Below are 25,836 nucleotides of genomic sequence, written 5' to 3'. Positions count from 1 at the left end.
TGGTGGATGCGGTGGTGGTGGTGGATGCGGTGGTGGTGGTAGATGGGGTGGTGGTTGTGGTGGATGTCATGGTGGATGTGGAGGGGATGGTGGATGTGGTGGTGGATGTGGTGGTGGTGGTGGATGTGATGATGGATGTGGTGGTGATGGTGGTTGTGGTGGTGATGGTGGATGTGGAAGGTGGTGGATGTGGTGGATTTGGTGGTGGATGTCATGGTGGATGCGTAACTACAATTACAGCAGGAACCACAACATGCCGGTCTGAGGACTGTTCAGCAACACCCATTCAAAGATACAAGCTGTGGAATCAAGACTGGGGAGCCTTGGGGTTTGTTAACCAAACAAAGTTTGTGCTCCAAAATTAACCATAAGGGCATCAAATTATGTGAGCCCTGGGTGCACGTAGGTATCAAAGCATTTGGTAGAACTATTCATAAATTAAGAATCGAATAACCAATATTAAAAATATACCTTTTCAAATTAGACTGTAGCAGTTCATATTTAACCTCCACATAATGTATTGTAACTTGAGGATTTGAACGGGAAGTCTGTAAAAGCCTATAAAAAAATTGTGTCAAAAACACCTTCCCGTGATGAGGTGGGTTAAGCGCAATCAGACAACACTCAATCTTCATTCTGGTTCCACCTGTTGCCCCTTTGAAGGGATTGCCCCAGCACATCACAAAGTACTTGGACAGGAAGGCGCCAGATGGGCAGAAAAACAAAGCGCCACGAGACGGGGTGAGCGCAGGTAAGAGGATGCACGTAAACAGGCCACGCAGTCAGGCGTGGAGAGGCGCACGACCCGCAGTGCATGCGTGCTTCTGGTATTGTGTACAGAGAGTGGTGCACGCCCCTGAAGCAGCCGTGGATTTAAAACTGGAACTTCCCGTCCAGTAGATTTCACGGTGGCTCGGTGTCGGTCACGTGAAACTCGCCTCACTTAACAGAAAAAATGGCAGCTAATTGTTGGACGTTTGCTTGTGTTGGTGCACGATTCAGGTATCTCTGCCTGGCCCTGCAGGCTTCTTTCAAATGTGATTTCGATGAGACACGTTCTGCTGGAGGTAAATCTTCTGCGTCGTCAGTGCTGAGGGAGGGAGGCGAGGGAGGAGAAATACGAGCCGGCCTGCCGGCCGTGAGACGTGTGAAGCAGGGGGCGGGGGGAGCGGATACCTTTGAAGTGAAGCTAGGCTTCACTTCAAAGGCTTGTGGTCACAGCGCACGCTGGGGGATGACTGTGGGAGGGAGGCTGGTGTCTGTGCACGCGCTTTTTATGGCAATGCACATGCGTATTGAAAGAGCTTTTCACAGGCACTTCATGGAATCGCCCGATCTCGGTAAGTTCTGTTTAAGCCCCTTTATATCTTGCTCCGCTCAATGCGCATGCGCATTGATAGGTCGCGAGACCTAAAAAGCACTCACCTTCCTGGATTTTTAAAGCTGTTTTTAAATAATTTGTTGTTAATTAAGTTATAATTTCTCCGTATACGTTTGGTACATTATCCCTCACCTAAACACCATATAAAATGAGAGTAACTATTTCAATTTGTTTTTATAACAGGGATTCTGTGTAAAAAAAAAAAAACATCGCAATGGCGGTGTCTAACACAGGACATGGAAATTCGTTTAGGTCCCAGAGCACTGTGCAAATTGCAGGATGCCTGTGGTCCCTGCAGGGGACCGCACAGGAGGGTAGGCCCCGTAGTATGTCCGTGGGCAGCTGGGCAGCCCATCCTTGGTCGAGGGGGTGCGGCGTGAGCTAAGGGGGCGGGATAAGGGGTGGGGCCAAGGGAGGGTTTATAGGGGTGGCCCCTCCTATCACGCGCCCTCTTTGCTGCTGCCCCCTCCCTAGATAGGTCGCATCCGGCCATAGGCAGCCCCCTTTCCCCGCCCGGACTCTAGACCCACTTTTCCATCTCCGAGTGTCGTGAATCGGGTAAGCAGACGCTCCTTTGCTTCCCCCGGGCCCCGTCCTTGGGCAAAACCCAAGTTGTACAGGGCCCCTCGGCTATGACCACGGGGAGGCACGAGGTCCGTGTACGCGTCGTGTGCGTGTTGGCGGGCGGGGGTGGGGGCAGCAAGAGCGGGAGGTTGGGTAGTGGGGGGCCCAGCGGGATTGATCGGGTGCGGGGCTAGCTGACCTGGTCTCGCCATGCCGGTCGGCACAAGCTGGTCGCACAGCGTCCTCTCCCAGGTACGGGCAGAGCGGGGTGTCTTTAACATCAGCCGAGCCGGCTTAGGAAGTGAGGTGTAATTAATGAGTCGGTAGCACAAGGGATTAAGAGCCCGGAAGTATACTCCAAAGGCAAAACGACCAAGGTTCGACTCCCGGAGATGCAACTGTTATAATTAAATGACATCAATCATTATTCTCTCCGCCACAGGGGACCCCCCCTTTTTAGCAATTTTGCAGACGGGTTGAGGCCTTCATCTTGTCGAATATTCCACCGGAGATCTTGCCCGGAATTGCTTAAGCATGTCGGGCGGCCGGTATTTAATTTACACGCTCAATTTATCGGGGATATGATGTGGTCTGATGGGTAGCGCGGCCGACTTTGGTGCAGTGTAGCCAGGTTCGAGCCTCTTGTCGAGCCATAAACATTTATACATGACTTGGGTGTTAAATAAATAGATGTTTTTAAGTAAACGGCAAAGCATCTCGGAACGGTAATCGGGTGCAGTGAAACAAGGCAACTGGGTTAGGGACCATGTGACCTAGAGGGCAGCGCCATTACGGCAAACGGTTTGACTGCTTGTCTCTTGACCCCCCTGGCGTTTGGAACAGGCAAAGCGCACGCGTTCATCCGCAAAGGGCGATCGCGACCACCGCCTTAGCCATGGTACAATGGCCGCCCCGCATACCCCCCCCTCCCGTCCCCGACACACCAGAAGTCTGCTACATAACAAATCAATCAATCAATCAAAACATTTGTATAGCGCACTACTCACCCGGAGGGTCTCAAGGCGCTTGGGGAAGGGGGGTCCGCTACTGCTCGAACAGCCAGGTCTTGAGTTGCTTCCTGAAGGCGAGGTGGTCTTGGGTCAGGCGGAGGTGGGTGGGGAGGGAGTTCCACGTCTTGGCAGCCAGGTAGGAGAAGGATCTTCTCTGCCTCCCGTTGTGGCTCTTCAGATGCGGGGGATGGCTGCGAGGGCGGTCGATCGTAGCTGGCGGGTGGGAGTGTAGAAGTTCAGGCGGTCGTTGAGGTATATTGGGCCTTGGTTGTGGAGAGCTTTGTGTGCGTGGGCGAGGAGTCGGAACGTTATTCTCTTGCTGACGGGGAGCCAGTGCAGGTTTCTCAGGTGTGCGGAGATGTGGCTGTGTCGGGGGATGTCCAGGATGAGTCGTGCTGAGGCGTTCTGAATGCGCTGGAGTCTTTTCTGGAGTTTTGCAATGGTTCCGGCGTAGAGGGAGTTGCCGTAGTCCAGTCGGCTGGTGACGAGGGCCTGGGTGACCGTCTTCTTGGTTTCGGTGGGGATCCAACGGAAGATCTTACGTAGCATGCGTAGGATGTTGAAGCATGACGAGGAGACGGCGTTGACTTGTCTGGTCATCGAGAGGGAGGAGTCCAGGATGAAGCCCAGGTTGTTTGCGTGGTCTGTAGGTTTGGGTGCGCTGCCCAGGGCAGGGGGCCACCAGGAGTCATCCCAGGCGGAGGGTGACGATCCCAGGATGAGGACTTCCGTCTTATCTGAGTTCAGTTTCAGGCGGCTGTTCATCATCCACTTGGCTACGTCTTTCATCCCTTTGTGTAGGTTGGTTCTGGCGGTGGCGGGGTCGTTGGTGAGGGAGAGGATCAGCTGGGTGTCGTCGGCGTAGGAGATGATGTTGAGGTTGTGTTGGTGTGCGATGGCCGTGAGGGGGCTCATGTAGATGTTGAACAGTGTGGGGCTGAGTGATGATCCTTGTGGTACGCCGCAGATTACTTCGGTGGCTTCTTATCTGAACGGGGGGAGGCGGACTCTCTGTGTCCTTCCGGTGAGGAAGGAGATGATCCATTCCAGTGCCTTCTCCTGGATTCCGATGTTGTTGAGGCGCTGCACTAGGGTGCAGTGGCAGACTGTGTCGAACGCCGCGGAGAGGTCCAGGAGGATGAGGGCCGCTGTTTCCCCGTTGTCGAGCAGGATTCGGATGTCGTCGGTGGCTGCGATGAGGGCGGTCTCGGTACTGTGGTTGGCCCGGAAGCCGGACTGCGAGTGGTCGAGGGATCCATTCATCTCGAGGAAGGCGGCCAGCTGTCTGTTGACGGTCTTCTCGATGACTTTGGCAGGAAACGGGAGGAGCGAGATGGGGCGGTAGTTTTTGAGGTCGGTGGGGTCTGCTGATGGTTTCTTCAGTTGGACGCTGAATTTGGCGTGCTTCCTGCTCTCAGGGAAGGTTGCGGTGTTGAAGGAGGCGTTGATGATGTCCCGTATGTGGGGTGCGATAACGGAGTCAGCCTTGTTGAAGAAGTGGTGGGGGCAGGGGTCGGTTGGTGATACGGAGTGGATGGAGTTCATCGTGCCGATGGTTTCTTTGGTGTTGATCGGGGTCCAGGCGCGGAGGGTGGTGGTGGGGGGCGTTGGTGCGGTCGTAGGGTGCGTCGGTTGTGTGCTGATGCTGTTGTGTATGTCTGCGATCTTGCTGTGGAAGAACGAGGCGAGCGAGTTGCAGAGGTCTTGCGATGGGGTGATATCGTTGTTTCCGGCGCTGGGGTTGAGGAGCTCTTTGACGATGTTGAAGAGTTCCTTGCTGTTGTGGGCGTTGTTGTCCAGTCGTTCCTTGAATGCGGTTTTCTTGGTGGCGTGGATCAGTTGGTGGTGTTTTTGAGTGGCGAGCTTGAGGGTGGTCATGTTGTCTGGTGTCGGGTCTCTGCGCCAGGCTTTCTGGAGGGTTCGGCAGTTCTTCTTGGAGTTCTTGAGTTCGTCGGTGAACCAGGATGCTTTCTTGCTGTCGGGTCTGCTGGGAGGGGTCTTTAGTGGGGCAAGGTCATCTGCGCAGTCGCTGATCCACAGAGAAACGCAAGATGGCGGAGGAGCGTAGCGCAGACCCGCGTATTTGTCGTAATGATATGGCAAGGGAGCAGAGTGATAGGTCTGCGCGCCTCGGAGTTATGTGATTGGTCAAGCAAGCAGGGGCCTAGTACATACAGGATTAACAGGATTGTGCCAAAAGAAATAAATGTTATAAACTGGATTCTCCACAGCAAGGACAAATGGAAGCATGCTGCAGCTCCCGGCAGAGAGGGTGTTGTCGGTATGAGCTCAAACTTGGCAGCCCCGTTTAGCTGGATAAATCCACTATCGTAGGCACGCCATCCTGTGTTAATTTATTTATAAACAATGTCTGCATGTTCCCCATTGAGTGTTTCTATCCATGATGTGGCAGTCTCAGTTCATGTATAATGCGTGTTCCTTATTACAGGCAGGGGTAGGCAAGCTTCAACAGGACTGCGGGAGCTCGGTGCCAAGGCACAGTAAGAAAGTAAGCGCGAGAGAGGGGCTGGGGGGGAATGCCCGCCACTTTGTCGGGGGGGACATAGGCAGCTGCTCTCGGGGGGGATCGGTGTTCATGGTCCGGTCTCCCTGGGTCCATCTGAGGTTCCCTGATGCAGGGAAGGTCAAAGTTTAAATTATGTTTTTATCGCAATACATACAGGAGCGGGACTCTCAGTCGGATTAGCGGTCGCATCAAAATCGGAAGGCCAGTTCGACGCTCGTTAGGTCTCGTCAGCGCGCGAGGGCACAAAGTAAGTACATAAGGGGCAGGGGAGCAGCGCCAACAAGAGGGGGTGGGGGGTCGCCGGACTTACAACATAACGCTAGCTGGGATGGTCACCGTTCCTTTTTCTTGCAGGGGTTAAAAGACCGCGCAGGATGTCCGGACAGAGAGCGCCATCGGGATCAGGGTCGGCTTCGGACGTGCAAGCGGCGACCTTCTTGCAACTCGTTAGGACTAATGGCCTGGCCTGGGCCACCGATTTGCTCAATGCCAGCAATCCTGAACCTTGTTGTCACAATGACATTATAGCTCTTGATGAGGATGACACAGGTGGGGCAGGACACTCTAGGGCGTCAAAGAGGTTGCGGGTTGCCACTAACAAAGAATTCCCACCCAGCCAAAAAAGAAGGGTGGAGCCAAATCGGCAATCGCGAAGCGTACATGATGCGCCCGGTCCTTCGGGCATGCACGATCACGCACAACCCCCGGCGGAATACGCCACAAAGAGCGATCTTGGTAAGATCATGTCCACCCTACAATTGTTTATGATGGAAATGAGAGAAAGTGTATCGAACATTGGTGGGGGGCAAGCCCAACGAATGTATGGGGCAAGGGGGGCTCAGCCCCTAGCCCATCTGCACTGGCCTGTCCAGTTACAGGGACCCGCCCTTCGGGGGCCCCGCTTACGCCGGCGGCGCCACTACCAGAACAAGTTGTCGCCCCTGAGCCAGTGGGAACTGCCCCAGCCCCACCGTCCTCCCCCGCGCCAGCACCCCTGGCAACAGATGCACCGGTACCCACAGTATCACCCATATCTCCTGAGTTACCGGCACACCCACCACCATCTATGCCAACCACACCGAGTACGGAGCCCCCCCTCCCGGCAGCACCGATTCCTCCCGTGACGCCATTGCCAGCAGCACCCTCCCCGGCGATGCCACCTAGCGAGTAGGAGGTGGTGCTGGACGCCCCCTTGTTGTCAGGGCGCTCTTCCTTGTCCTGGGAGGTTCCATTGGCAGCAAAAGAACTCATCTGGAAGAGGGAGTTCATCGATATTTTTTCACTACTCATGTTAGGGCAGCAAGGTACAGATGTGCGCATGCCAGGGCTAAAAGAGGACGAGAAAAAAAGTGAAGTTTCAGCCATGGCCGGAAAAATCGATTGACACATGGTTGGAAGCTTTCACTATATTGTCTTCTATTATTATGGAAAATTTTTCAGAACAAGGACCTGCCCTGGTACAGTACGGCAGACTAATTCATAATGAAGCAAAGAAATGGGGGGGCGTAGGTTGGTCGAACTATGACAGGGAGTTCAGAAAGAAGATGTCCAGATCCCCTAACATGCGCTGGGATCATAAGGAACTGCAACTTTGGATGGACCACATGGGGTCGAGAGCATTGCAAGGGGTTGCGACAGACAGCAAAGGGCAGGATACGCAAATAGCAACAACTGAAAAGAGTCACACTCACCAACATACTGACCAAAGCAACCCGCCCTTTTGGGGTGGCCAACGGGGGAGGGGCCAGAGAAGGGGAGGCGGGAAGTCCCAGGCCGGGTCTTGCAGATTGTTCAACAGTGGGCATTGCCACTGGTGGAAATCCTGTAAGTTCACGCATACATGCAGCAATTGCGGAGGGCAACACCAGGCAGGAGCATGTAGGACATACAAAGGGCAGAAGCAGGGAGGACATTACGGAGAGAGAGGGGGCGTTTGGCAGAATAAGTAGCACAGACGCGAGTAACGCCCCCTCCCCCCGCCCCCTATAAATCCCTTCCCAGCGCTAGGCGGCCCCATCAGGGTCCCTGGTGCCACTGCACCTCCCGTACAGCCATCCACACAGGCTAGAGCAGTGAAAGGGCCCTCACCAGTCAGCTTAGCATGATTGATCCCTCTGTTGAATAAATATCCTAACAGAGTGGACGGGAGACTGCTACTGGGGGGTTTTGCCGAAGGTTTTGTCACACCTTACATAAGGACACCGTGAGCACGAGATGTTGAGAACCTGAAATCAGCTAAGGACAACCCTGAGGTGGTAAGAGCAAAAGTTGCCAAGGAAATGGAGTTGGGGAGAGTAGCTGATCCTTTCCTGCAGCCACCGCTCGCTAATTTCATTGTCTCCCCCCTGGGTATAGTCCCCAAAAAAGAACCTGGGGCTTTCAGACTGATACATCACCTGTCCTACCCCGAAGGGGAGTCGGTCAACCACAACTTGGAAGAAGGGGTGTGCTCAGTGTCTTACTGCTCATTTGATGTGGCCATGGATCTGGTAAGAAGGGCTGGCAGGGGTGCCTGGCTAGCTAAAGCAGATATAGAGTCGGCCTTCCGCCTCTTGCCGGTGCACCCCAGCAGCCAGCATTTACTGGGTTTCAGGTTAGGGCAGGAATACTATTATGACAGGTGTATGCCTTTGGGGTGCTCCATCTCATGCGCGTTTTTTGAGGCATTAACCACCTTCCTCCAGTGGGTGCTGCAAGCAACGGAAGGGGTGGAAAGCTTGACCCATTACTTAGATGATTTCCTGTTTGTGGGTAGAGCGGACACGCCAGATTGTGCGGAGGCATTAGCAAAATTCCAAAAAGTGGCTGAGCATTTGGGAGTGCCACTGGCCCCGGGGAAGACAGTAGGGCCAGCGCAAGTATTAGTCTTCCTGGGAGTAGAGATCGACACCAAGGCAGGGGAAGCCAGGCTTCCGGCAGATAAAGTCAGCGAATTGGCAGCTCAGATCCGGACAGTATTGGGTCAAGAAAAGGTATCCTTGGATGACATATAGAGCCTGCACTGCAGATTAAGCTTCGCTACCAAAGTGATCCCGCGGGTAGGGCTTTTGCACGCAGGTTAGCCAGGACAGCTGCCAAGATAAAACGCAGACACCATGAGGTGAGGCTGAGCACAGGGGTATAGGAGGACTTGAGGATGTGGGGGGAGTTTCTGGAACAGTTCAATGGCTCTGTAATCTGGAGAGACCCCTGGACTAGCAGCCAGGAACTGACGCTGTTTACTGACGCGTCGGGCAGGGATGGATTTGGCGTGATCCTGGACACAAAGTGGTGCGCAGGGAAATGGCCTAACGCATGGAGGAAGAAAAGGATAACAGCTAACATAACTGTCTTAGAACTGTTCCCGATTGTGGTGGCTTTCCACCTCTGGCCAGCCATGTTAACTGCAAAGAGGGTGGTCCTGTGGTCCGACAACCTGGCCGTGGTCCAAGCTATCAACACACAGTCTGCCAGCTGCGCGCTTGTACTATGCTTGCTCAGGGAATTAGTGAAGGTATGCCTGTACAACAACGTAGAATGTAGAGCTAGACACATCCCAGGGGCGCAAAACATAGCCGCTGACGCTCTCTCACGTTTTCATTGGCAGCGTTTTCGGGAGGCATGGCTGAGAGCGAGGGAGGAGATGACACCTTTCCCGACTCGGCTCTGGCACCTGTTGCGGTGGCGCAGCGCATTAGAGAGCTAGGCAAGCTGTCCCTGGCACCTCGGGCAATGTGGAAATACCAGGCATGCGTGGAGAAATTCTGTGAAATCATGGGCCCATGGGAGCAGGCGGCTTCTGCAAGGGGCCGTGGCATGAAGCAACCCTCGATCTCCTAAGGGGAAGGCTAGTGCGCATGTTTGGGCTGCTCGTAAAAATGACCAGCCCTAAACCGAACATGCGCAGTATTGCTGTCTAGTGCACTGTCACTCAAACACCGAGTGCTGCCACAGCCCCACTCGCTTCAGCATCCCTCGTTCTACTTCTGACACTAATTCCAAACAGGAGTCCTAATTGGAATTAGTGTCAGAAGTAGAACGAAGAATTTGTTATTTGTTAATTTGTAATTTAGTTAAAACGATGAATGGGGCCATGGCATTAGTGGGACAATTCCCCAATGTATGCACCACCACTGGTCGCAGGGACGAAGTCGTTATCTGAGCCCGTGCCAAACAGTTAATGTAAGGAATGGTGCCTGCCTTGGGGAGGGTCGAGGACAAGCAGCAGCATCTCTTTCAGAATCAGTTGCAGTGTTGTGTCGGTGTCAGAGAGGATAAACCGGACCTCCTCAGCAGAGGTGGACCGGAGGTTGCAGCACCGACGTGCCTGGGCCAGAGGTGGCATAAGTGCCAGGAATAGCGTTGGAATTGGCACAGAGGGTCCAGCTGGCACAGAGAGCGAACCTCCTGCAGGCAATCCAGAAGGAGTGCTTCTGGGCTCCCCCGGGGCCAAAGGCATGGCAGAAGTAGTCAACAAAGACTCTAAAAGCCAGAGCATTGATGGAGCAAGGTTTCATGTGTAAAGAAACTTGCTTGGATTCAATCCCCTTGAAATAAAATGTAATAATGTAACCAACATATTTGTAACTACTAATAATTGCATTACACAACATTTATTTTATATAGGGGACGCTTATAAATGTGCTTTACTAACAAGTAACCCGAGTGATTAAAGTCGGTTGCTGAAAACGCGGGAACCCCTCTGCACATGCGTCTAATGCATCTATGTAGTATGGACATCTTTCGCTTTGGTGGGAAATCTTTGCAGCTGCGCAGTAGTATATAAAAATGTCCGCTTGAATCTCACATGTTAATGCACATGCTACGTTGAAACTAAACCTCGCTTGTCTTGCTAAACTGCTAATGTAATAGCTAAAATAAATTAAGGGAATTAGAGTAGGAATAAGTAGTATACAGTGCATTCATTTACATTTGTATTCTAACATGTTTTTTTCTTTGATTTTATTATTAGTTCGTATTTGGGCCTGGAGAGTGACTAAAAACGCCATCTTGTCATGGTGGATGCATGTGCATTGGACTCTGTAAAACTTCACGATGTGACATTGAACCCCTGCCAAAAGTGCAGTGACTAGAAGATGTGTCTGGGAACAGCACATCTTGACCCGGAGAGGGGAAGGATAAAACCTAAATTTTGCATTCAATGTTGTAAGCCTAATGTGAAATGCGGGTGGGAAAATAAAGCATGGGAAATAAGTAAGGGGAGGGAACATAGAACAATGAACCTAAGAAAATTACATGGTATGGTGTGATGACTTCTCCCCATCCCATTGTCCAATCACGAGTAGGGAATTCACGAACATTGAAACATTTGGGGGTGGTACATACACCAAGAATAGTATAACTAAGATAGGCTCAGTCAGTTAGATTGTCAGACCTGTCACCGACCCATCATTGCTCCAGAAGACGCTGGAGGCCACGGAGGTCAGAGACGTTGTTCGAGCACTCTGACCGAAGAATCGAGAAAGGAGAGATGGAGAGGAGGAAGAGCCGGAGAGATCGTTGAAGAAGAAGAATCTGTCCATCCAGAAGTGGAAAGAATCTAGGAGACTAGCAGCAGAGAGGTGTGTAATGCAGGTGCTGCACTTAGAAGAGGTTACCTATCCTGTACTGAACCTATCCTGAACTGTTAGATCCCGACTACTTGGGAGTCCCTTCCCAGCACTTGGCCAGGGGTGGGTCCTCACACCGTTCTAGATAAATATAAATCTGGTGGAATGTCCTTGTGCTGTTTGCTTTTCCACCCATCCCAGGTACCAACGTCATGAGATTTTACTAAATCTTTATGACTAAGATCATTATTTTCTCTTCTAAAAGTTTGCTGTTTGACATGTATTGGTATTTGACTCACAAAATGATTGCATAGATAAAGGTTTTAAAACTCTCCTGAGTCTGTGGTCCTTCAAATAAAGGTAAATGCAATTTATGTTTATTATGCTAACAACCTGATCTATCGACCAGAGGAAAATTGAGAACTAAGGTGATAAGGCAATGGTAAGAATTGGTGTAAAGGTAAATATAAGCCCTGATTGCCAGCGCAAGATTGCCAGTTTATTGTATGAATGTTTATGGGCCCAGGTGAGTATGGTATTTTAGAAATAACCCCAAGCTGGTAATCCCCCTGCATCAGTATTTCTTGGTAGCAGAGCTATGGTTAGATTTTAGGTAAAAATAGGTAGTTAGTTGTGTATTTGAATATTGATTTATGTATTAACCAAAACTCATATGTATTGTTTTATGTTGTCCAGAAGTCCCCGAGGATGTTGAATAGCGGGTGGTAAATGGAAGCCACACTGCAGTGAGGTTACTGGCCTTGATGAAAAAAGTGTGGAAAGTTAGGTAGAACTTGAAGCACTAATTAGGGATTATCTTCTGTATAAAAGTGAGAGTGATTGGTAGCAAAGGAGTTAGCTGGTGAAACTTTGGTCTTTTATCACCTAGAAAGGTTAATACAGAACGAGTAGCAGGTTCTTTGTGGCTTGAGTGAAGAGTAAGTTCTTTTTCTTGTAGTCTGTGAAGGGTAAACGGAAGGTTTTACTCGTAGCTAAAGAAAAAGACGGTCCTTTGAATAAGTCAATCAGGCACAGTAGCGAATGTTTCTACGTTGTTAATTAATGAAATGTGTAATTAAAAGAATTGAAAAGAAATTGAGTTTTGTATTACCTTGCACAGGAGGGGTCCGTTGCGGCGGCTGCACTGACGTCACTGAGAGCTGCACTAGGGTTGGTAGAAACAGCGGGCATTTAGCCAAGGTAAAACTGTAAAGGAGGGGTGAGTCAGGAGAGAAACTGACGTCACAGAAAAGCCGTACAAGCATTGGCTAAAGAAAACAGTAAACCAAACGTTGATTTGTCACCAGAATAGAAGACGTACTGGTATTCGAGAAGCATTAAAATTAAACATTATTGCAAAAATGGGGGGGATCTGGATAGATGGAAAGTTAGGTAGACAAAGAAAATGGAAGAAGCACGGTAAATCAAATGACATCTGAGTACTTAATGAAAGAAACAGAAAATGTTAAAAGGTTGTGCCTAATGAGAGAAGTTCCGGGAGGAGGTTATGTACATGTCCCATGGACCCGACAAGATATTTTATCATTTACAAATGATTTCCCAAAGCTTAGAGAAAAACCAGTAGAATGGAACAGTCAAGTTGAAGGTTTGTGAAAGTCTCAAAAGTTTTTTAGAATGTTCTAGATGGTTTATTTGACATTGTTGTTCCTGCTGATTTATGGGCAGAATGTAAAATCACCATAGATTGGCCTAACGATGAGTACCCAAGAGATGCAAAAAGATGAGCTCCGTCAGACGAAGTGATGAAAAAATATCATCAGGTGAATACTTTTCTGAAATTGAAAATTCCACCAAAAGAAACCGATTGGATAAAAATAGACCGAACCACCCAGGCAAAAGATGTGTCAGTACATGCATATTACGAACTTCTCTTACAGTTATTCAAACAGTACAGTGGGTTTGAAAACATTTAAAACAAGGACATGACCCATTTTGTGAATCGTTTTGTGTCTGGGTTAAGGTTGGAAATATCACAAATGGTTAAACCGCATATGTTTTGCTGGCAAGTGAAGCCCGTAGATGAAATCCTTAAATATGCAAAGTACTGTGGAGATCGACAATAGAAAATAGGAATTAGAAGAAAAAGTAATGTGGGCCCCAAGTTAAATTAGCAGAACAGCAAGAACTTCAGCTAAGTAATCAGTCAGAAAACCTAGGAAAGGGGCAAAGTCAAGGTGAATATAGTAAGGGCAAACAAAAAGGGTGAATGAGCAGAGAGGAGGCAAAGAAAAAGTTTCCCTGTCACGGGTGTGGAAAATTGGGGCATTGGAAAAACGAGTGTAAACTTATACAGAATAATAATGTCCAAACTAAAGATTTAAATCCACAGACGTAGATTGAGGTGTTAATGAGGCAATCACAGCAGGTTGTACAGAGTCAATTGCCACCTGCCCCTATGCCAGATTTTGTGAGACAAGCCAAGTACAGTGTGGACACCGGACTCCGGGAGGGACGTGGTAAGAAAAATTCTGTAATACCACAGTTTCCTTTACAGGATTCATTTTTTTAGGCAGAATTACAATGGCAGTGCCTAAAGGAAAGCCAGACAAAAAAATAAATTAAACCTAAACTAATTACAACCTTGATTATCGAAGAAAGTCCAGTACTACTCATAACTCCAACATCCTACAAAATAACGGTTTCCTCGAACATCGAGGAAAATCCAGCATTACTCATAACTCCAACCTCCGAGAAAAGAACAGTCAACACCATGGACGAACAACCACAGTAAGCATTAAAAATGACCTTGCAAAATCTTACCCCAGATATCCACCCTGAAGAGCAGCACCAGGAAACCACCGTGAAATTTAGCAGAAGGCTCCAGAGGGGGGAACAACAACCACATTAATGAATAACATCTAGCCTTGGGGCCTGCAGGATGCTAACAACGACTCTAGAGCAATAGCAATACCTGCACAACGCTGGGCATCACATCCCGCTGCCACCAGCCAAATGCCTCAAGAGCATAGGAACGTGGAGAATACCACCATAATCTTACACCAGAATACACCTCACTGGGAATCTCAGACATCCTAAATAGGTACAACATCTTAAAAATTCTAAATCATATCCCCGAGCTCTCCTCTAGAGTAACGGGAGATCTAATCCAAGTCCAATTTAAAACTCTAGACAATAATACATCAAGAAATTAAATGAAATGATTACGCACTTGTATAGCGCACGACTACCCGTAGGCATATCGGCGCTTGTACAAATACCGCCAAGGAACCCTTCGTGGCCTTTCCCTTTGAGGAGCCCACTCCTGGGCACCTCCAAGGTGAAGTCAGGCAACCTCAGTGTTGTTGGGGCCGTTGTAGAGATTAAGCAAGCTATTGCCCAGAGGTGCAGAGTGGGACTCATGATTAGAATAGGCACCGAAGCGAGAATTATCAGTTCCGAGGAAATTAAGCCCGAGACCCGCAGAGGCGGGAATTGAACCCTGGTCCCAGCCAGACTACTGCATCAGGGTCTGCCGCTCTAACCATTGAGCCACACTTCTCTACTAGAAAATCAACCATATTAAAATGGAACAATGGTTTCATTCCACAAAGAATTATGAAAGAGAGAGATCGATTTGCAAACTGGGGTATTAATGTCCATATGCCTAAAGAAGAGAAAGACCCATTTATGTTGAAAAGTGGATTTCACCCTAAATCAGTACAGATTCCATGGAAGTCCATCTTAAAAGGGATACATTATGTTGCTCGAACCATTACGTTTCCAAACTTAAGAATTCATGCCTCACCTAATTTCAGTCAAATAAGGCGAACATTTTCCTAGAACACACAGAAAGGGCCATTTTATCAACAAATTGAGCAGATCCCTGAAAGTAATCTCCTGGAACGTTTTTGGGCTAAAAGCTCTGTTGCCAACTCCAACAGCGGTGTAAAAAAGTGGAGCAAAGCAAGAGGCTACTTAGAACCACCCTACGCAACCACAAGCAAGAGGGAAATAAAACACATCAAATCCTACTTTCAGCAAGGAAAACACACAGAAAAAATGTCTGGGATCACAAAAGAAAACAAAAAGATTCTGAATGGCTGCATGTCTTCACTCTGCTGACTCCAAGCAAACAGGCAGAATTATGGATGTACATTAACAGGCTCTCAGGGCATGGCCATGATCGACGCAATGTGGTCGACAGTGACAAATGGATAAGCCATGTAACCTCACTATATTGTGGAACCTCTAACCCGCCATCAATGAGCATGAAAAGGCCCTTCACCAGCATGGGTCGGATTGACACGCCTCCTGTAGAGACACCCGGACTACTCGTGGAAATGAAAACTGACAACCATTGAAGAAACATCTGAAGTACTGGTCATGGGGGATTGTGTGATGACAATTGAAAAAAACATTAGGAAAAATGGGGCTCCTGGTCCCAATGGCCTACCAGGCCATCTATTAATGGAAGATTGCGACTTCTGGGGAACCGTACTCACGCCACTTTATCAGTACTGTATGACAAATTCAACAGTCCCGGAGACATGGAAAGGCTCCCTGTTGCAACCCATCCACAAAAAGGGAGACACTGGGGACCCCTCCAACTATAGGCTTATTGCCTTGCTGGATATAGAGGCGAAAGGATACGCCAGCCTACTCCTGCAAGACCCGCAGGACTGGGCTAATGAAAATGAAATTCTCCCCATGTACCAAACCGGCTTCAGGCCAGGAGCATCTACAACAGACAACATTCTAGCTCTGGCCTACTTAATAGATCAGTCCGGGCAGAAAAACTCGCCTCCTCTCTTTGCATGTTTCGTGGATTACTCTGCTGCCTTTGACAGGCTCAATCGGAGGCTGCTATGGCGGAAACTGCAAGACTGGGGGATACCAGCACACCTGTTGCAAGCCATAATCAGTTTATATACAGGAACTTGGGTACAGGTAAAAACCGTGGCCAATTCAGCCACTAAACGGATTCCAACAGAGAGAGTGCGAAAGCAAGGCTGCATACTGGCTCCTCTGCTTTTTAATCTCTCCATGGCAAACCTCAGAAAAATGATATCTAATGCCAACCTTTTACCGCCGCAAATCGGCATAAAAAGATTATGTTTAATTCAGTACGCAGACAATATGGTTTTACTGGACCATACAAAATAGGCGTGTAAAGACTACTAGACGCACTAAACATTTACAACAACCACAATGAACTACGAGCGAACGCAGGAAAAACAAAGGTAGTGATATTTGGGAAATACACCAACAAACTCAGACAACAGTGGAGACTGGGTAATTTAAAAATAGTAACAGCAACCAAATATAACTACTTGGGGGTGTGGCTGATGAGCAATGGGAAACCTACATCACACATTGCCTCAGTTGAAACAAAAGTCAAAGCTGTAACATTCACTCTGTGCAATCTGTACTCCAAGCTAAGCAGCCAGACGACCAAAGCGATGAGAAAGGTCATAAAAGCCAAACTCCTCCCGTCAATCACATATGGTCAGATAGCATTCCCAGGGGCTGTTATTAACACTATGGAATATGCCAATTGTCGCGCATTTAAACAAATCTTTCAGATTCCCGCCCACGCTTGCAACTCTCTGGTGCGACTGGAATTTGGGCTGAATAAACAGAGTTATGAGCACTGGGCCCCAATGGAGTGGTTCAACCTAGGGGTTTGAGCAGCCCCCCGTACACAATGAAGTCAATTTTAAAGATGAATTTTATTAGTGGGATCAGCCCGTGGCTTGATGGTCTGCACACCGCCTGTAGTGAACTGAACCTCGACATGTCCAATCTGCAGGATTTTACTCACCTGCCTGGCATCATAAAGTCCATACTGAAAAAACAAGTCACATTATTATCAAAGGAAGGGGACTTAAAGGAACTGATCTTTTCCAGCAGCAACATTGGGATACTTGCAAGTTCCTATGAAGCCCACCTACGACAACCATACCTCAATATGGCATTAAACAAGGCGATTTTAAAACACATTTTTATGGTGAGACTAAAGGCCTTGCCGATTAAAGACATTAACAGGCGCTGGAAAACCCCAGGAACAATAATAACTTGCAGACTTTGCCACCAAATTGACGAATCCTTGGCCCATCTGGTTTGCGCATGCCTTTGTTTGTCGCCTGCACAATGCACTTTATTAAAACCCTTGTTTTTAAAACACGGGGTGCGAATCTGTACTGAAGCCATGAAACTGCTTTTCAATCTGGAGACTCCAACGGAATTGGCAAGGTTTGCTAAGTTTGCACATAAGGCCAAAGAACTTTTTGGTAAAACAAGCACAATGCACCTTTGAACTGAAATTATTAGGCCCGAAGAACTCTTTATTTAGGATTGTACATCTCTTACTTCATTGAAATTAAATCGCCTATGTATATTTAGCACTCAGCCTACTATTTATAACCCTTTGACCCAAACCCTCCCCTGCAAGACATGCAAAGTCCGCACCTAAGGGAAAGGATCCTACAGTATTGGATTGATTTATTGTTTTATACCAGCACTTTACTGATTTTATCTGTTTTTAATGCTCCGTTTGTAAAAATCATCTTTGTTAGTTTTAGTAAGATACAATATATCAAAACTCGCTTGGTACGAATTAATTGAAAGTATGTGAGATTTTATTTGAATTTTTTGTAACATTTTTTATTACGTGACACAATAAACATTTGACTGACAGTGCCTGAGAGGGGAGGAAAAGGAGTGCATACTTGGCGCATCCTTGCCAGTAGATCACTTAGGTCCATATGTAGGTGGTATGGTTGAAGAAAATGACATCACCTTCTAATTGGATACTGGTGCTACCCGTTCTACTGTGAGAACAGCAGATATTCCAAACCTACCCCTCTCGGGAGAAGCGATCCAAGTAGTGGGCGTTTCTAATAATCAAATTAGGATCTCAATTACCGAATTAATAGAGGTATGTATTGGCAACTTTAGAGAAATGCACAAGTTTGTTGTGTGTGACTCAAGTCCCATAAACTTGTTAGGAAGGGATTTTTTGTGCAAAATTAACTGCACAATATTTTGCACACCAGATGGTGTTGCAATTCAGACTCCTGATGAAGACGGAGTATACAAGATCATGTTAGCTAAACAGGGAACATAAGTGAATGACATGTTTTCTATGATGACGCCAGCCAAGTTACCGGACGAGGTACTAACTACAGTAAATCTTGATGTGTGGGATTTTACCGGAAAGAAGTAGGATTAATGGCAAATGTAGACCCAGTAAAAGTAACTGTAAAAGAAGGTGCAGTTAACCCAAATATCGGACAATACAAAATGAGCCCGGAAATTAAAGCTGGTGTTGCAGCTGAAATTGAACGATTGGTTGAGCAATGCATACTAAAAGAAATATTGAGTAGTCCTTGTAATTCACCTATAATTGGTATAAAGAAACCTAACGAAAAGTATAGGGTGGTACAAGACTTGAGGAAAATTAACAAAATTGTCGTACCATGTTGTCCGATAGTGCCAAATCCAGCAGTAATTCTATACCAGATACCGTGGAACCCAGGATGGTTCACTGTAATTGATTTGTGCCATGCCTTTTTCTCCATTCCATTGCATCCTGATAGCCAATTTTTATTTTTGTTCAAATTTGATGAGCATGTTTACATTTGAAACCGTGTTCCACAAGGGTACACTGAAAGTCCCTCCATTTTTTATCAGATTCTTAAAACATTTCTTGAATCTCTGGTGTTGCCCAGACAATCAGTTTTGGTGCAATACATTGATGACCTATTGGTCGCATCTAAAACTCGAAGTGATTATGTTTCTGAATCAATTGCATTATTAAATCATCTGGCAGAAGGTGGACATAAAGTGTCACCAGAGAAATTACAATTTTGCACAACTTCAGTTAAATAATTGGGACACCAAATAGAAAGAGGAGTCAGAAGAGTGACCTCAAAAATAATAAAAATAATAAGACATATGCAGTTACCACAGACCCAGAAAGAAATAAGGAGGTTTCTTGGAGTCATAGGTTATTGTATGAGTCTGGAACAAAGTGAATCCATTATAATTAGACACCCTGTAAAAGTGTATGTCCCACATGCAGTTGTAATTCTGTTAACATAAACTCGAACTCAGTATCTTACTCCTAGTTGGCTGACTAAATATGAGCGAGTTATATTAGATGCTGAGAATGTTACAATAGTCAGATGTACTGTCTTAAACCCCGCAACTCTGTTGCCTGATCCATATCTTGAAGAAGTTAAAGATGAGGTGGAACATGAATGCCTTGACGTCACTGAAGTAAGTAACAAACCTCATCCAGACTTACAAGAAGAACCCTTAAAGAATGCAGAACATGAGCTGTTTGTAGATGGCTTGTGTATGCGACATGAGGAAGGAGGATTGAGCGCTGCTTATGCTGTATGCACATTGACTGGAATAGTCGAAGCATCCTATTTACCAGGAGTCAAGTCTGCACAAATAGCCGAATTGGTGGCTCTAATTAAAGCTTGCAAAATTGGGAAAAATTGGAGAGTAACAATTTACACTGACAGTCAGTATGGTTACGGGTTTGTGCACGACTTTGGCCAGCTCTGGATGCAAAGGGATTTCATGACTTCTTCAGGAACGCCTATTAAAAATGGAAATTTTGTAAAAGAATTAATTGAAGCACTTCAATTGCCAAAAAAAGTGGCTGTGGTCAAGTGTGCTGCTCACCAGTCAGGAAATGATAAGGTGACAGCTGGTAATCGTTATGCTGACCAAGTTGCTCAACATTATGCTAAATACAAAATAGCTGTAAACAAGAAAATTGATGCATGTGGAATCAGCTGCCAACTTATGCTACTTGAGGGTGTAGGAACATGGCAAGAAGTGAGAGAATTACAAGATGAAACAGATACAAAAGAAAAGGAAGAGTGGGGGAAATGAGGTTGTCAGAGAAGGGTTGATGGGGTATGGATGGGTTGTGGATTTACCTAGATGAAAGACCAATGCACCAATGGCTAGAATGTATCATGGAGACACATACATAGGCAGAGATGCTATGATTAGACTCTTTCGACAAGATTGGTTTAATACAAGGTTCAGAAATGTCGCAGAGTCTTTGCCAGACATGCTTAACAGTAGTTTGTCGAGGACTAAAATATGTACTTGTCATTGTTTGTTTTCAAAGTGGGTGGAGGCATACCCGACCAGAAGAAATGACAGCTTGACAGTGGTCAAAGTCTTACTGAGGGAACTCATTCCACGACTTGGTTTTCCAGTAACTATTGAATCAGACAGAGGGTCATTTTTTAATAATGAAATAATTCGGTTAATTTGTGAAGCATTCAAAATGTAACAAAAACTGCACTGTGCATTCTGTCCAGAGGCTTCTGGAGTGGTAGAACAACTGAATGGCACAATCAAGTCAAGACTGGGAAAGGTGTGTGCATCCACCCCACTGGAGTGGCCTGATGCTTTACCTCTTGTCCTGATGCATCCCATTCAAAAAATGCCAGCTTGACTCTCCATGAGATACTCATGGCAAGGGCAATGAGGCAAGCATGTATACCAGGACACAAGCTGTTGAATAATCTGATGATTTGGTACTGGAGTATTGAAAAGAGTTGGCTGACCAAGTGTGTTCTATCTCTCACGAGGTTGGGGAAGAGGCTGTTGCCAGGCAGCCGAACCTAGCGCATGATCGCAATCCTGGTGACTGGGTAGTAGTGAAAAATCACACTTTAGAATCGTGCACAGCAGCAAGTTGGGAAAAGCCATATCAGGTTATATTGGTAACAACAACAGCTGTTAAATGTGCAGGCTTGCCAAATTAGATTCATGCAGGCCATACGAAGAGAGTACCAGCACCTGACGAAGTAGATTCACAACAAGCTCAAGTAGTTGAAAGGGTTGATGGTTGTACATCTGAAGGATCACAGACAATAGATTCTGAAGTAGCTGATCAAGAACAACCTATCACTAGTCAGGATGACTGGATCCCAGGGGTAGACATACCTGAAATTATTGTGAGAACAAGAAGTCAAGCTCAATTAGAAAGACAGGACGAGAGTAAGGACGAGACAGGAATAGAAGAACGCACTCAGATTACAGAAAATAAAGCTAACATCAAATCTGAGGAGGACCAGATAATGAAAAAGCAATATACTCAGACAGAAGAAAATAAAAGCAACACCCACGAGTCTGAGGAGGGACAGATAGGAATCAGAGAAAATGCCCAGGCAGAAAAAAATCAAGAAATGTTAAGATCTGAGCTGGACCAGTTAGGTAAAGAAAAACAAGTTCAGGAAGAAGAAGGAAAACAAAGCCAAATCAAACTACATTCTGAACACGTTCAGATTAGAAAAGAAGAATACATCCAGGTAGAAACGGCTAAGGTAATAAGCCCTGGACAAGGTCAGATTGAGAGTAATTCTAAGGACAGAAATAAGCAAGTTGTGCCACAAATTAATGAAAACAAAAGAGCTTTTGAAGAAACTGAAAGCACAGTGCAAGCTAAAAGACTCAGAAAAGGTGATACTTGGCCTAGTATTATCAAGAGACTGAAATTTCGCCTTAAGACATTAAATGAAGAACCTGATCAATTAAATGAAGTAACAAGTCAATCTGGACCGTCCAATGAAAAGCCTTAGTCCACGATTGCAAAGACTGAATAATAAATTCAAGGGTCCTGAATGGACATATGTAATTCTTGAAGATTTTGAGAATCTGGTAATAAGTGGAGAAAGTGATGAAGAATTAAATGCTGATAGAATAGACGAAGAAGTGAGACCAACTCGAAGGAAAGAATTTTCCTAAGTTGTACCCTGTACAAAATTTAAAAAGAGGGGAGAAATCTTCTTAGTCTAAAATGGCTGATAAAAGAGTTGCTGGAAACCCGAAATGGAATTGTGTAGAAAGATGCTGTAAATTGTGTATATGTAGCATATTTTTAGTACTTATAGTATGGTTAGGACCGACAACAGCCATTCCTTACCTAATGACCAAAAGAAAACAGAATTACAGTAGTGCACATGGAAAGGTAGCTAACAATAAGCAAGACAGAGTAGAATTAGAAGCTCCAGATGAGACAGATTTGCATCATAGTGTATCGAAAAATAATATAGTTTTAAATGTTTTCGATAACCTGTTAGTAGAAACCATGGAAATTAGCTATTGTTATGTATGCATGAAAATGCTGACATCAGTAGCAGGTGGAGTAACATATTATCTTTTACCATTGACTTATGGTATATCATGTAGCATTTTAGCTAGTTTGTTTTACAGGACTGGACATTTTCAATATTATTCTAACATAGATTCACAATTCATGGGTGAATATTTTCTAACAATGAAAGCAATAGATGAAGCTCAAGCACACTCTCACAAGTAAGTTACATGAAGAAGAAAAAATATTTTTGAATTTAATAGAGAAAAGGAGACAGGATTTCCATAAAAGGGCTACTGAACCGAAACCTCAGATACCTAAATGGGCTGAGAGAGAAGACTTTATTGCAACTGGCAAAACTCATGCTTCTTTTTCACTGGACCTTGAAAAGTAAGAGGCAATCTGTCTCCGTAGGTTAAAAACAGAGTATAACAATATATTTATTGGTTCCAGTGAATGTGAGCACAATTTCCTGATAATAGGTGGATGGGGACTAAAAGGTGGAATAGATCCAGAAGTTCCTGGAATTTATTATGTATTTGGGAACAAAGCTTATTTTAAGCTGCCTGACCACTGGTATGGGAGGTGCTATTTCGGAATAGTTTTCCAAAGGTGTATCATGCAAAAAGAATCACTGGAAGCAATGAAGAAAATAACAGACTGACTTGCAAGAAAAGGGCTAGTTTTTCAGAAATTGTAGGAGATATATTCAGTGCATTGATTCCTTCAGTGGGAGTAATTCTGAATACACGAAGAATTTGTAAATTATCAACAGTGGTGGATCGCTTATCGACTGATACTGCTGGAGGATTTTTATTGATTAATACTGAATTTGTTGCGGTGAAATCTATGATTTTGCAAAATCGACTTGCTCTTGATATATTATCAGCAAAAGAGGGTGGAGTCTGTAAAATGTTGAGGGTGCAACATTGTTGCACCTGCATACCTGACAAAAGTGTTGAAACTGGAAAGTATGTCAAAAATATCACGAATTTGGAAGAAGTATTGAAACCACTGGAAGTTGACAGTGTATGGAAGAAACTAACAAAGAGTATTTCTTCTACAGGAAGTTGGTTTTCTAATATAGGGAGAAGTATTATAGGTCAAGTACTGATGCCAATAATAGAAATAACACTATTAGTTTTAACAATAATGGTTTGGTGCAAATGCTGCAGGAAAAGAAAAAGGTATGGAGTGAATGAAAAGGGTAAGGAAAATACAATATTATCAAATTCAGCTGGAAGAAATAAAAGGAGACATTTACAAAAGAATGAAGGGTTTTCAAAAGAGAAAGGGAAATACCAAAGTGATAGAAGAAATAGAAATGGGAGATTGCTAAAGTTGGCATCTGGTTTAAGAGATTAGTGATGGCACAGAATGCCATCAAAGTGATGATTGATGGAGCAAGGTTTCGTATGTAAAGAAACTTGCTCGGTTTCAACACTCTCGAAATAATATGTAATAATGTAACCAACATGTTTGTAAATACTAATGATTGCATTACACAACATTTATTTTATCTAGGGATAAAGGATTATAAATGTGCTTTACTAACATGTAAGCGAGTGATTAAAGATGGTTGCTGAAAACACGGTAACTTCTGTGCATACGTCTACTGCATCTACGTAGTATGTCGTCTTTAACTTTGGTGGGAAATCTTTGCAGCTGTGGAGTAGTATTTAAAAATGGCCGCTTGAATCTCACATGTTAATGCACATGCTATGCTGAAACTAAACCTCGCTTGTCTTACTAAACTGCTAATGCCATAGCTTAAATAAATTAAGCAAATTAGAGTAGGAATAAGTGGTACACAGTGCATTCATTTATATGCATATTCTAACATGTTTTTTTCTTTGAATTTATTATTAGTTCGTATTTGGGCCTGGAGGTTGACTAAAATGCCATATTGTCGTGGTGGACGCAAGCGCATTGGACTCTGTAAAACTTCACGATGTGACATTGAAACCCTGCCAAAAGTACAGTAAACAGAGATGCGCCTGGGAACAGCACCTCTTGACCTGGAGAGGAGAAGGAGAAAATCAAAATTTTGCATTCAATGTTGTAAGCCTAATGTGAAATGTGGGTGGGAAAATAAAGCATGGGAAATAAGTAAGGGGAGGGAACATAGAACAATGAACCTAAGAAAATTGACATTACATAGTATGGTGTGATGACTTCTCCCCATCCCATTGTCCAATCAATAGTAGAGGATTCACGAACATTGAAACATTTGGGGGTGGTACATACACCGAGAATAGTACAACTAAGGTAGGCTCAGTCAGTTAGATTGTCGGATGTGTCATCGACTTGTCACCAACCCATTATTGCTTCAGGAGACGCTGGAGGCCACGGAGATCAGAGATGCTGTTCGAGCACTCTGACAGATGAATCGAGAAAGGAGAGATGGAGACAAGGATGAGTCAGAGAGATCGTTGAAGGAGAAGAATCTATCCACCCAGAAGAGGGAAGAATCGAGGAGAGTAGCTGCAGAGAGGGGTGTAACGCAGGTGTTGCACTTAGAAGAGGTTACCTGTCCTGTCCTGAACCTATCCTGAACTGTTGGATCCCGACTACTTGGGAGTCCCATCCCAACCCTTGGCCAGTGGTGGGTCCTCACACCATTCTAGGTAAATATAAATATAAATCTGGTGGAATGTCCTTGTGCCGTTTCCTTTTCCATCCATCCCAGGTACCAACGTCATGAGATTTTACTAAATCTTTATGACTAAGATTATTATTTTCACTTCAAAAAGTTTGGTGTTTGACATGTATTGGTATTTGACTCACAAAATGATTGCATAGATAAAGGTTTTAAAACTCTCCCAAGTCTGTGGTCTTTCAAATAAAGGTAAATGCAATTTATGTCTATTATGCTAACAACCTGATCTATCGACCAGAGGAAAATTGAGAACTAAGGTGATAAGGTAATGGTAAGAATTGGTGTAAAGGTGTAAAGGTAAATATAAGCCCTGATTGCCAGCGCAAGCTTGCCAGTTTATTGTATGAATGTTTATGGGCCCAGGTGAGTATGGTATTTTAGAAATAACCCGAAACTGGTAATCCCGCTGCATCAGTATTTCTTGGTAGCAGAGCTATGGTTAGGTTTTAGTTAAAAATAGGTAGTTAGTTGTGTATTTGAATATTGATTTATGTATTAACCAAAACTCGTATGTATTGTTTTATGTTGTGCAGAAGTCCCCGGGGATGTTGAATAGCGGGTGGTAAATAGAAGCCTCACTGCAGTGAGGTTACTGGCCTTGATGAAAAAAGCGTGGAAAGTTAGGTAGAACTTGAAGCACTAATTAGGGATTATCTTCTGTATAAAAGTGAGAGTGATTGGTAGCAAAGGAGTTAGCTGGTGAAACTTTGGTCTTATATCACCTAGAAAGGGTAATACAGAAGGAGTAGCAGGTTATTTGAGGCTTGAGTGAAAAGTAAGCGGAAAGTTTTTTACGTGACGTCACTGAGAGCTGCGCTAGGATTGGTAGAAACAGCGGGCGTGTAGGCGAAGTAAAATTGTAAAGGAGGGGTGAGTCAGGAGGAGTGAAACTGATGTCACAGAAAAGCTGAGCAAGCATTGGTTAAAGAAAACAGTAAAGCAAACGTTGATTTGTAACCAGAATAGAAGACGTCCAGGTATTCGAGAAGCATTAAAATAGAAGTAAACAAATGGGTAGTGGCCAAAATTAAAGTTTCGGTGTTTATAGATAGTG

The sequence above is a fragment of the Lissotriton vulgaris genome, chromosome 5 (assembly GCF_964263255.1).
Source record: "Lissotriton vulgaris chromosome 5, aLisVul1.2, whole genome shotgun sequence".
Classification (NCBI taxonomy): Eukaryota; Metazoa; Chordata; class Amphibia; order Caudata; family Salamandridae; genus Lissotriton; species Lissotriton vulgaris.
This window is presented reverse-complemented; position numbering follows the sequence as displayed.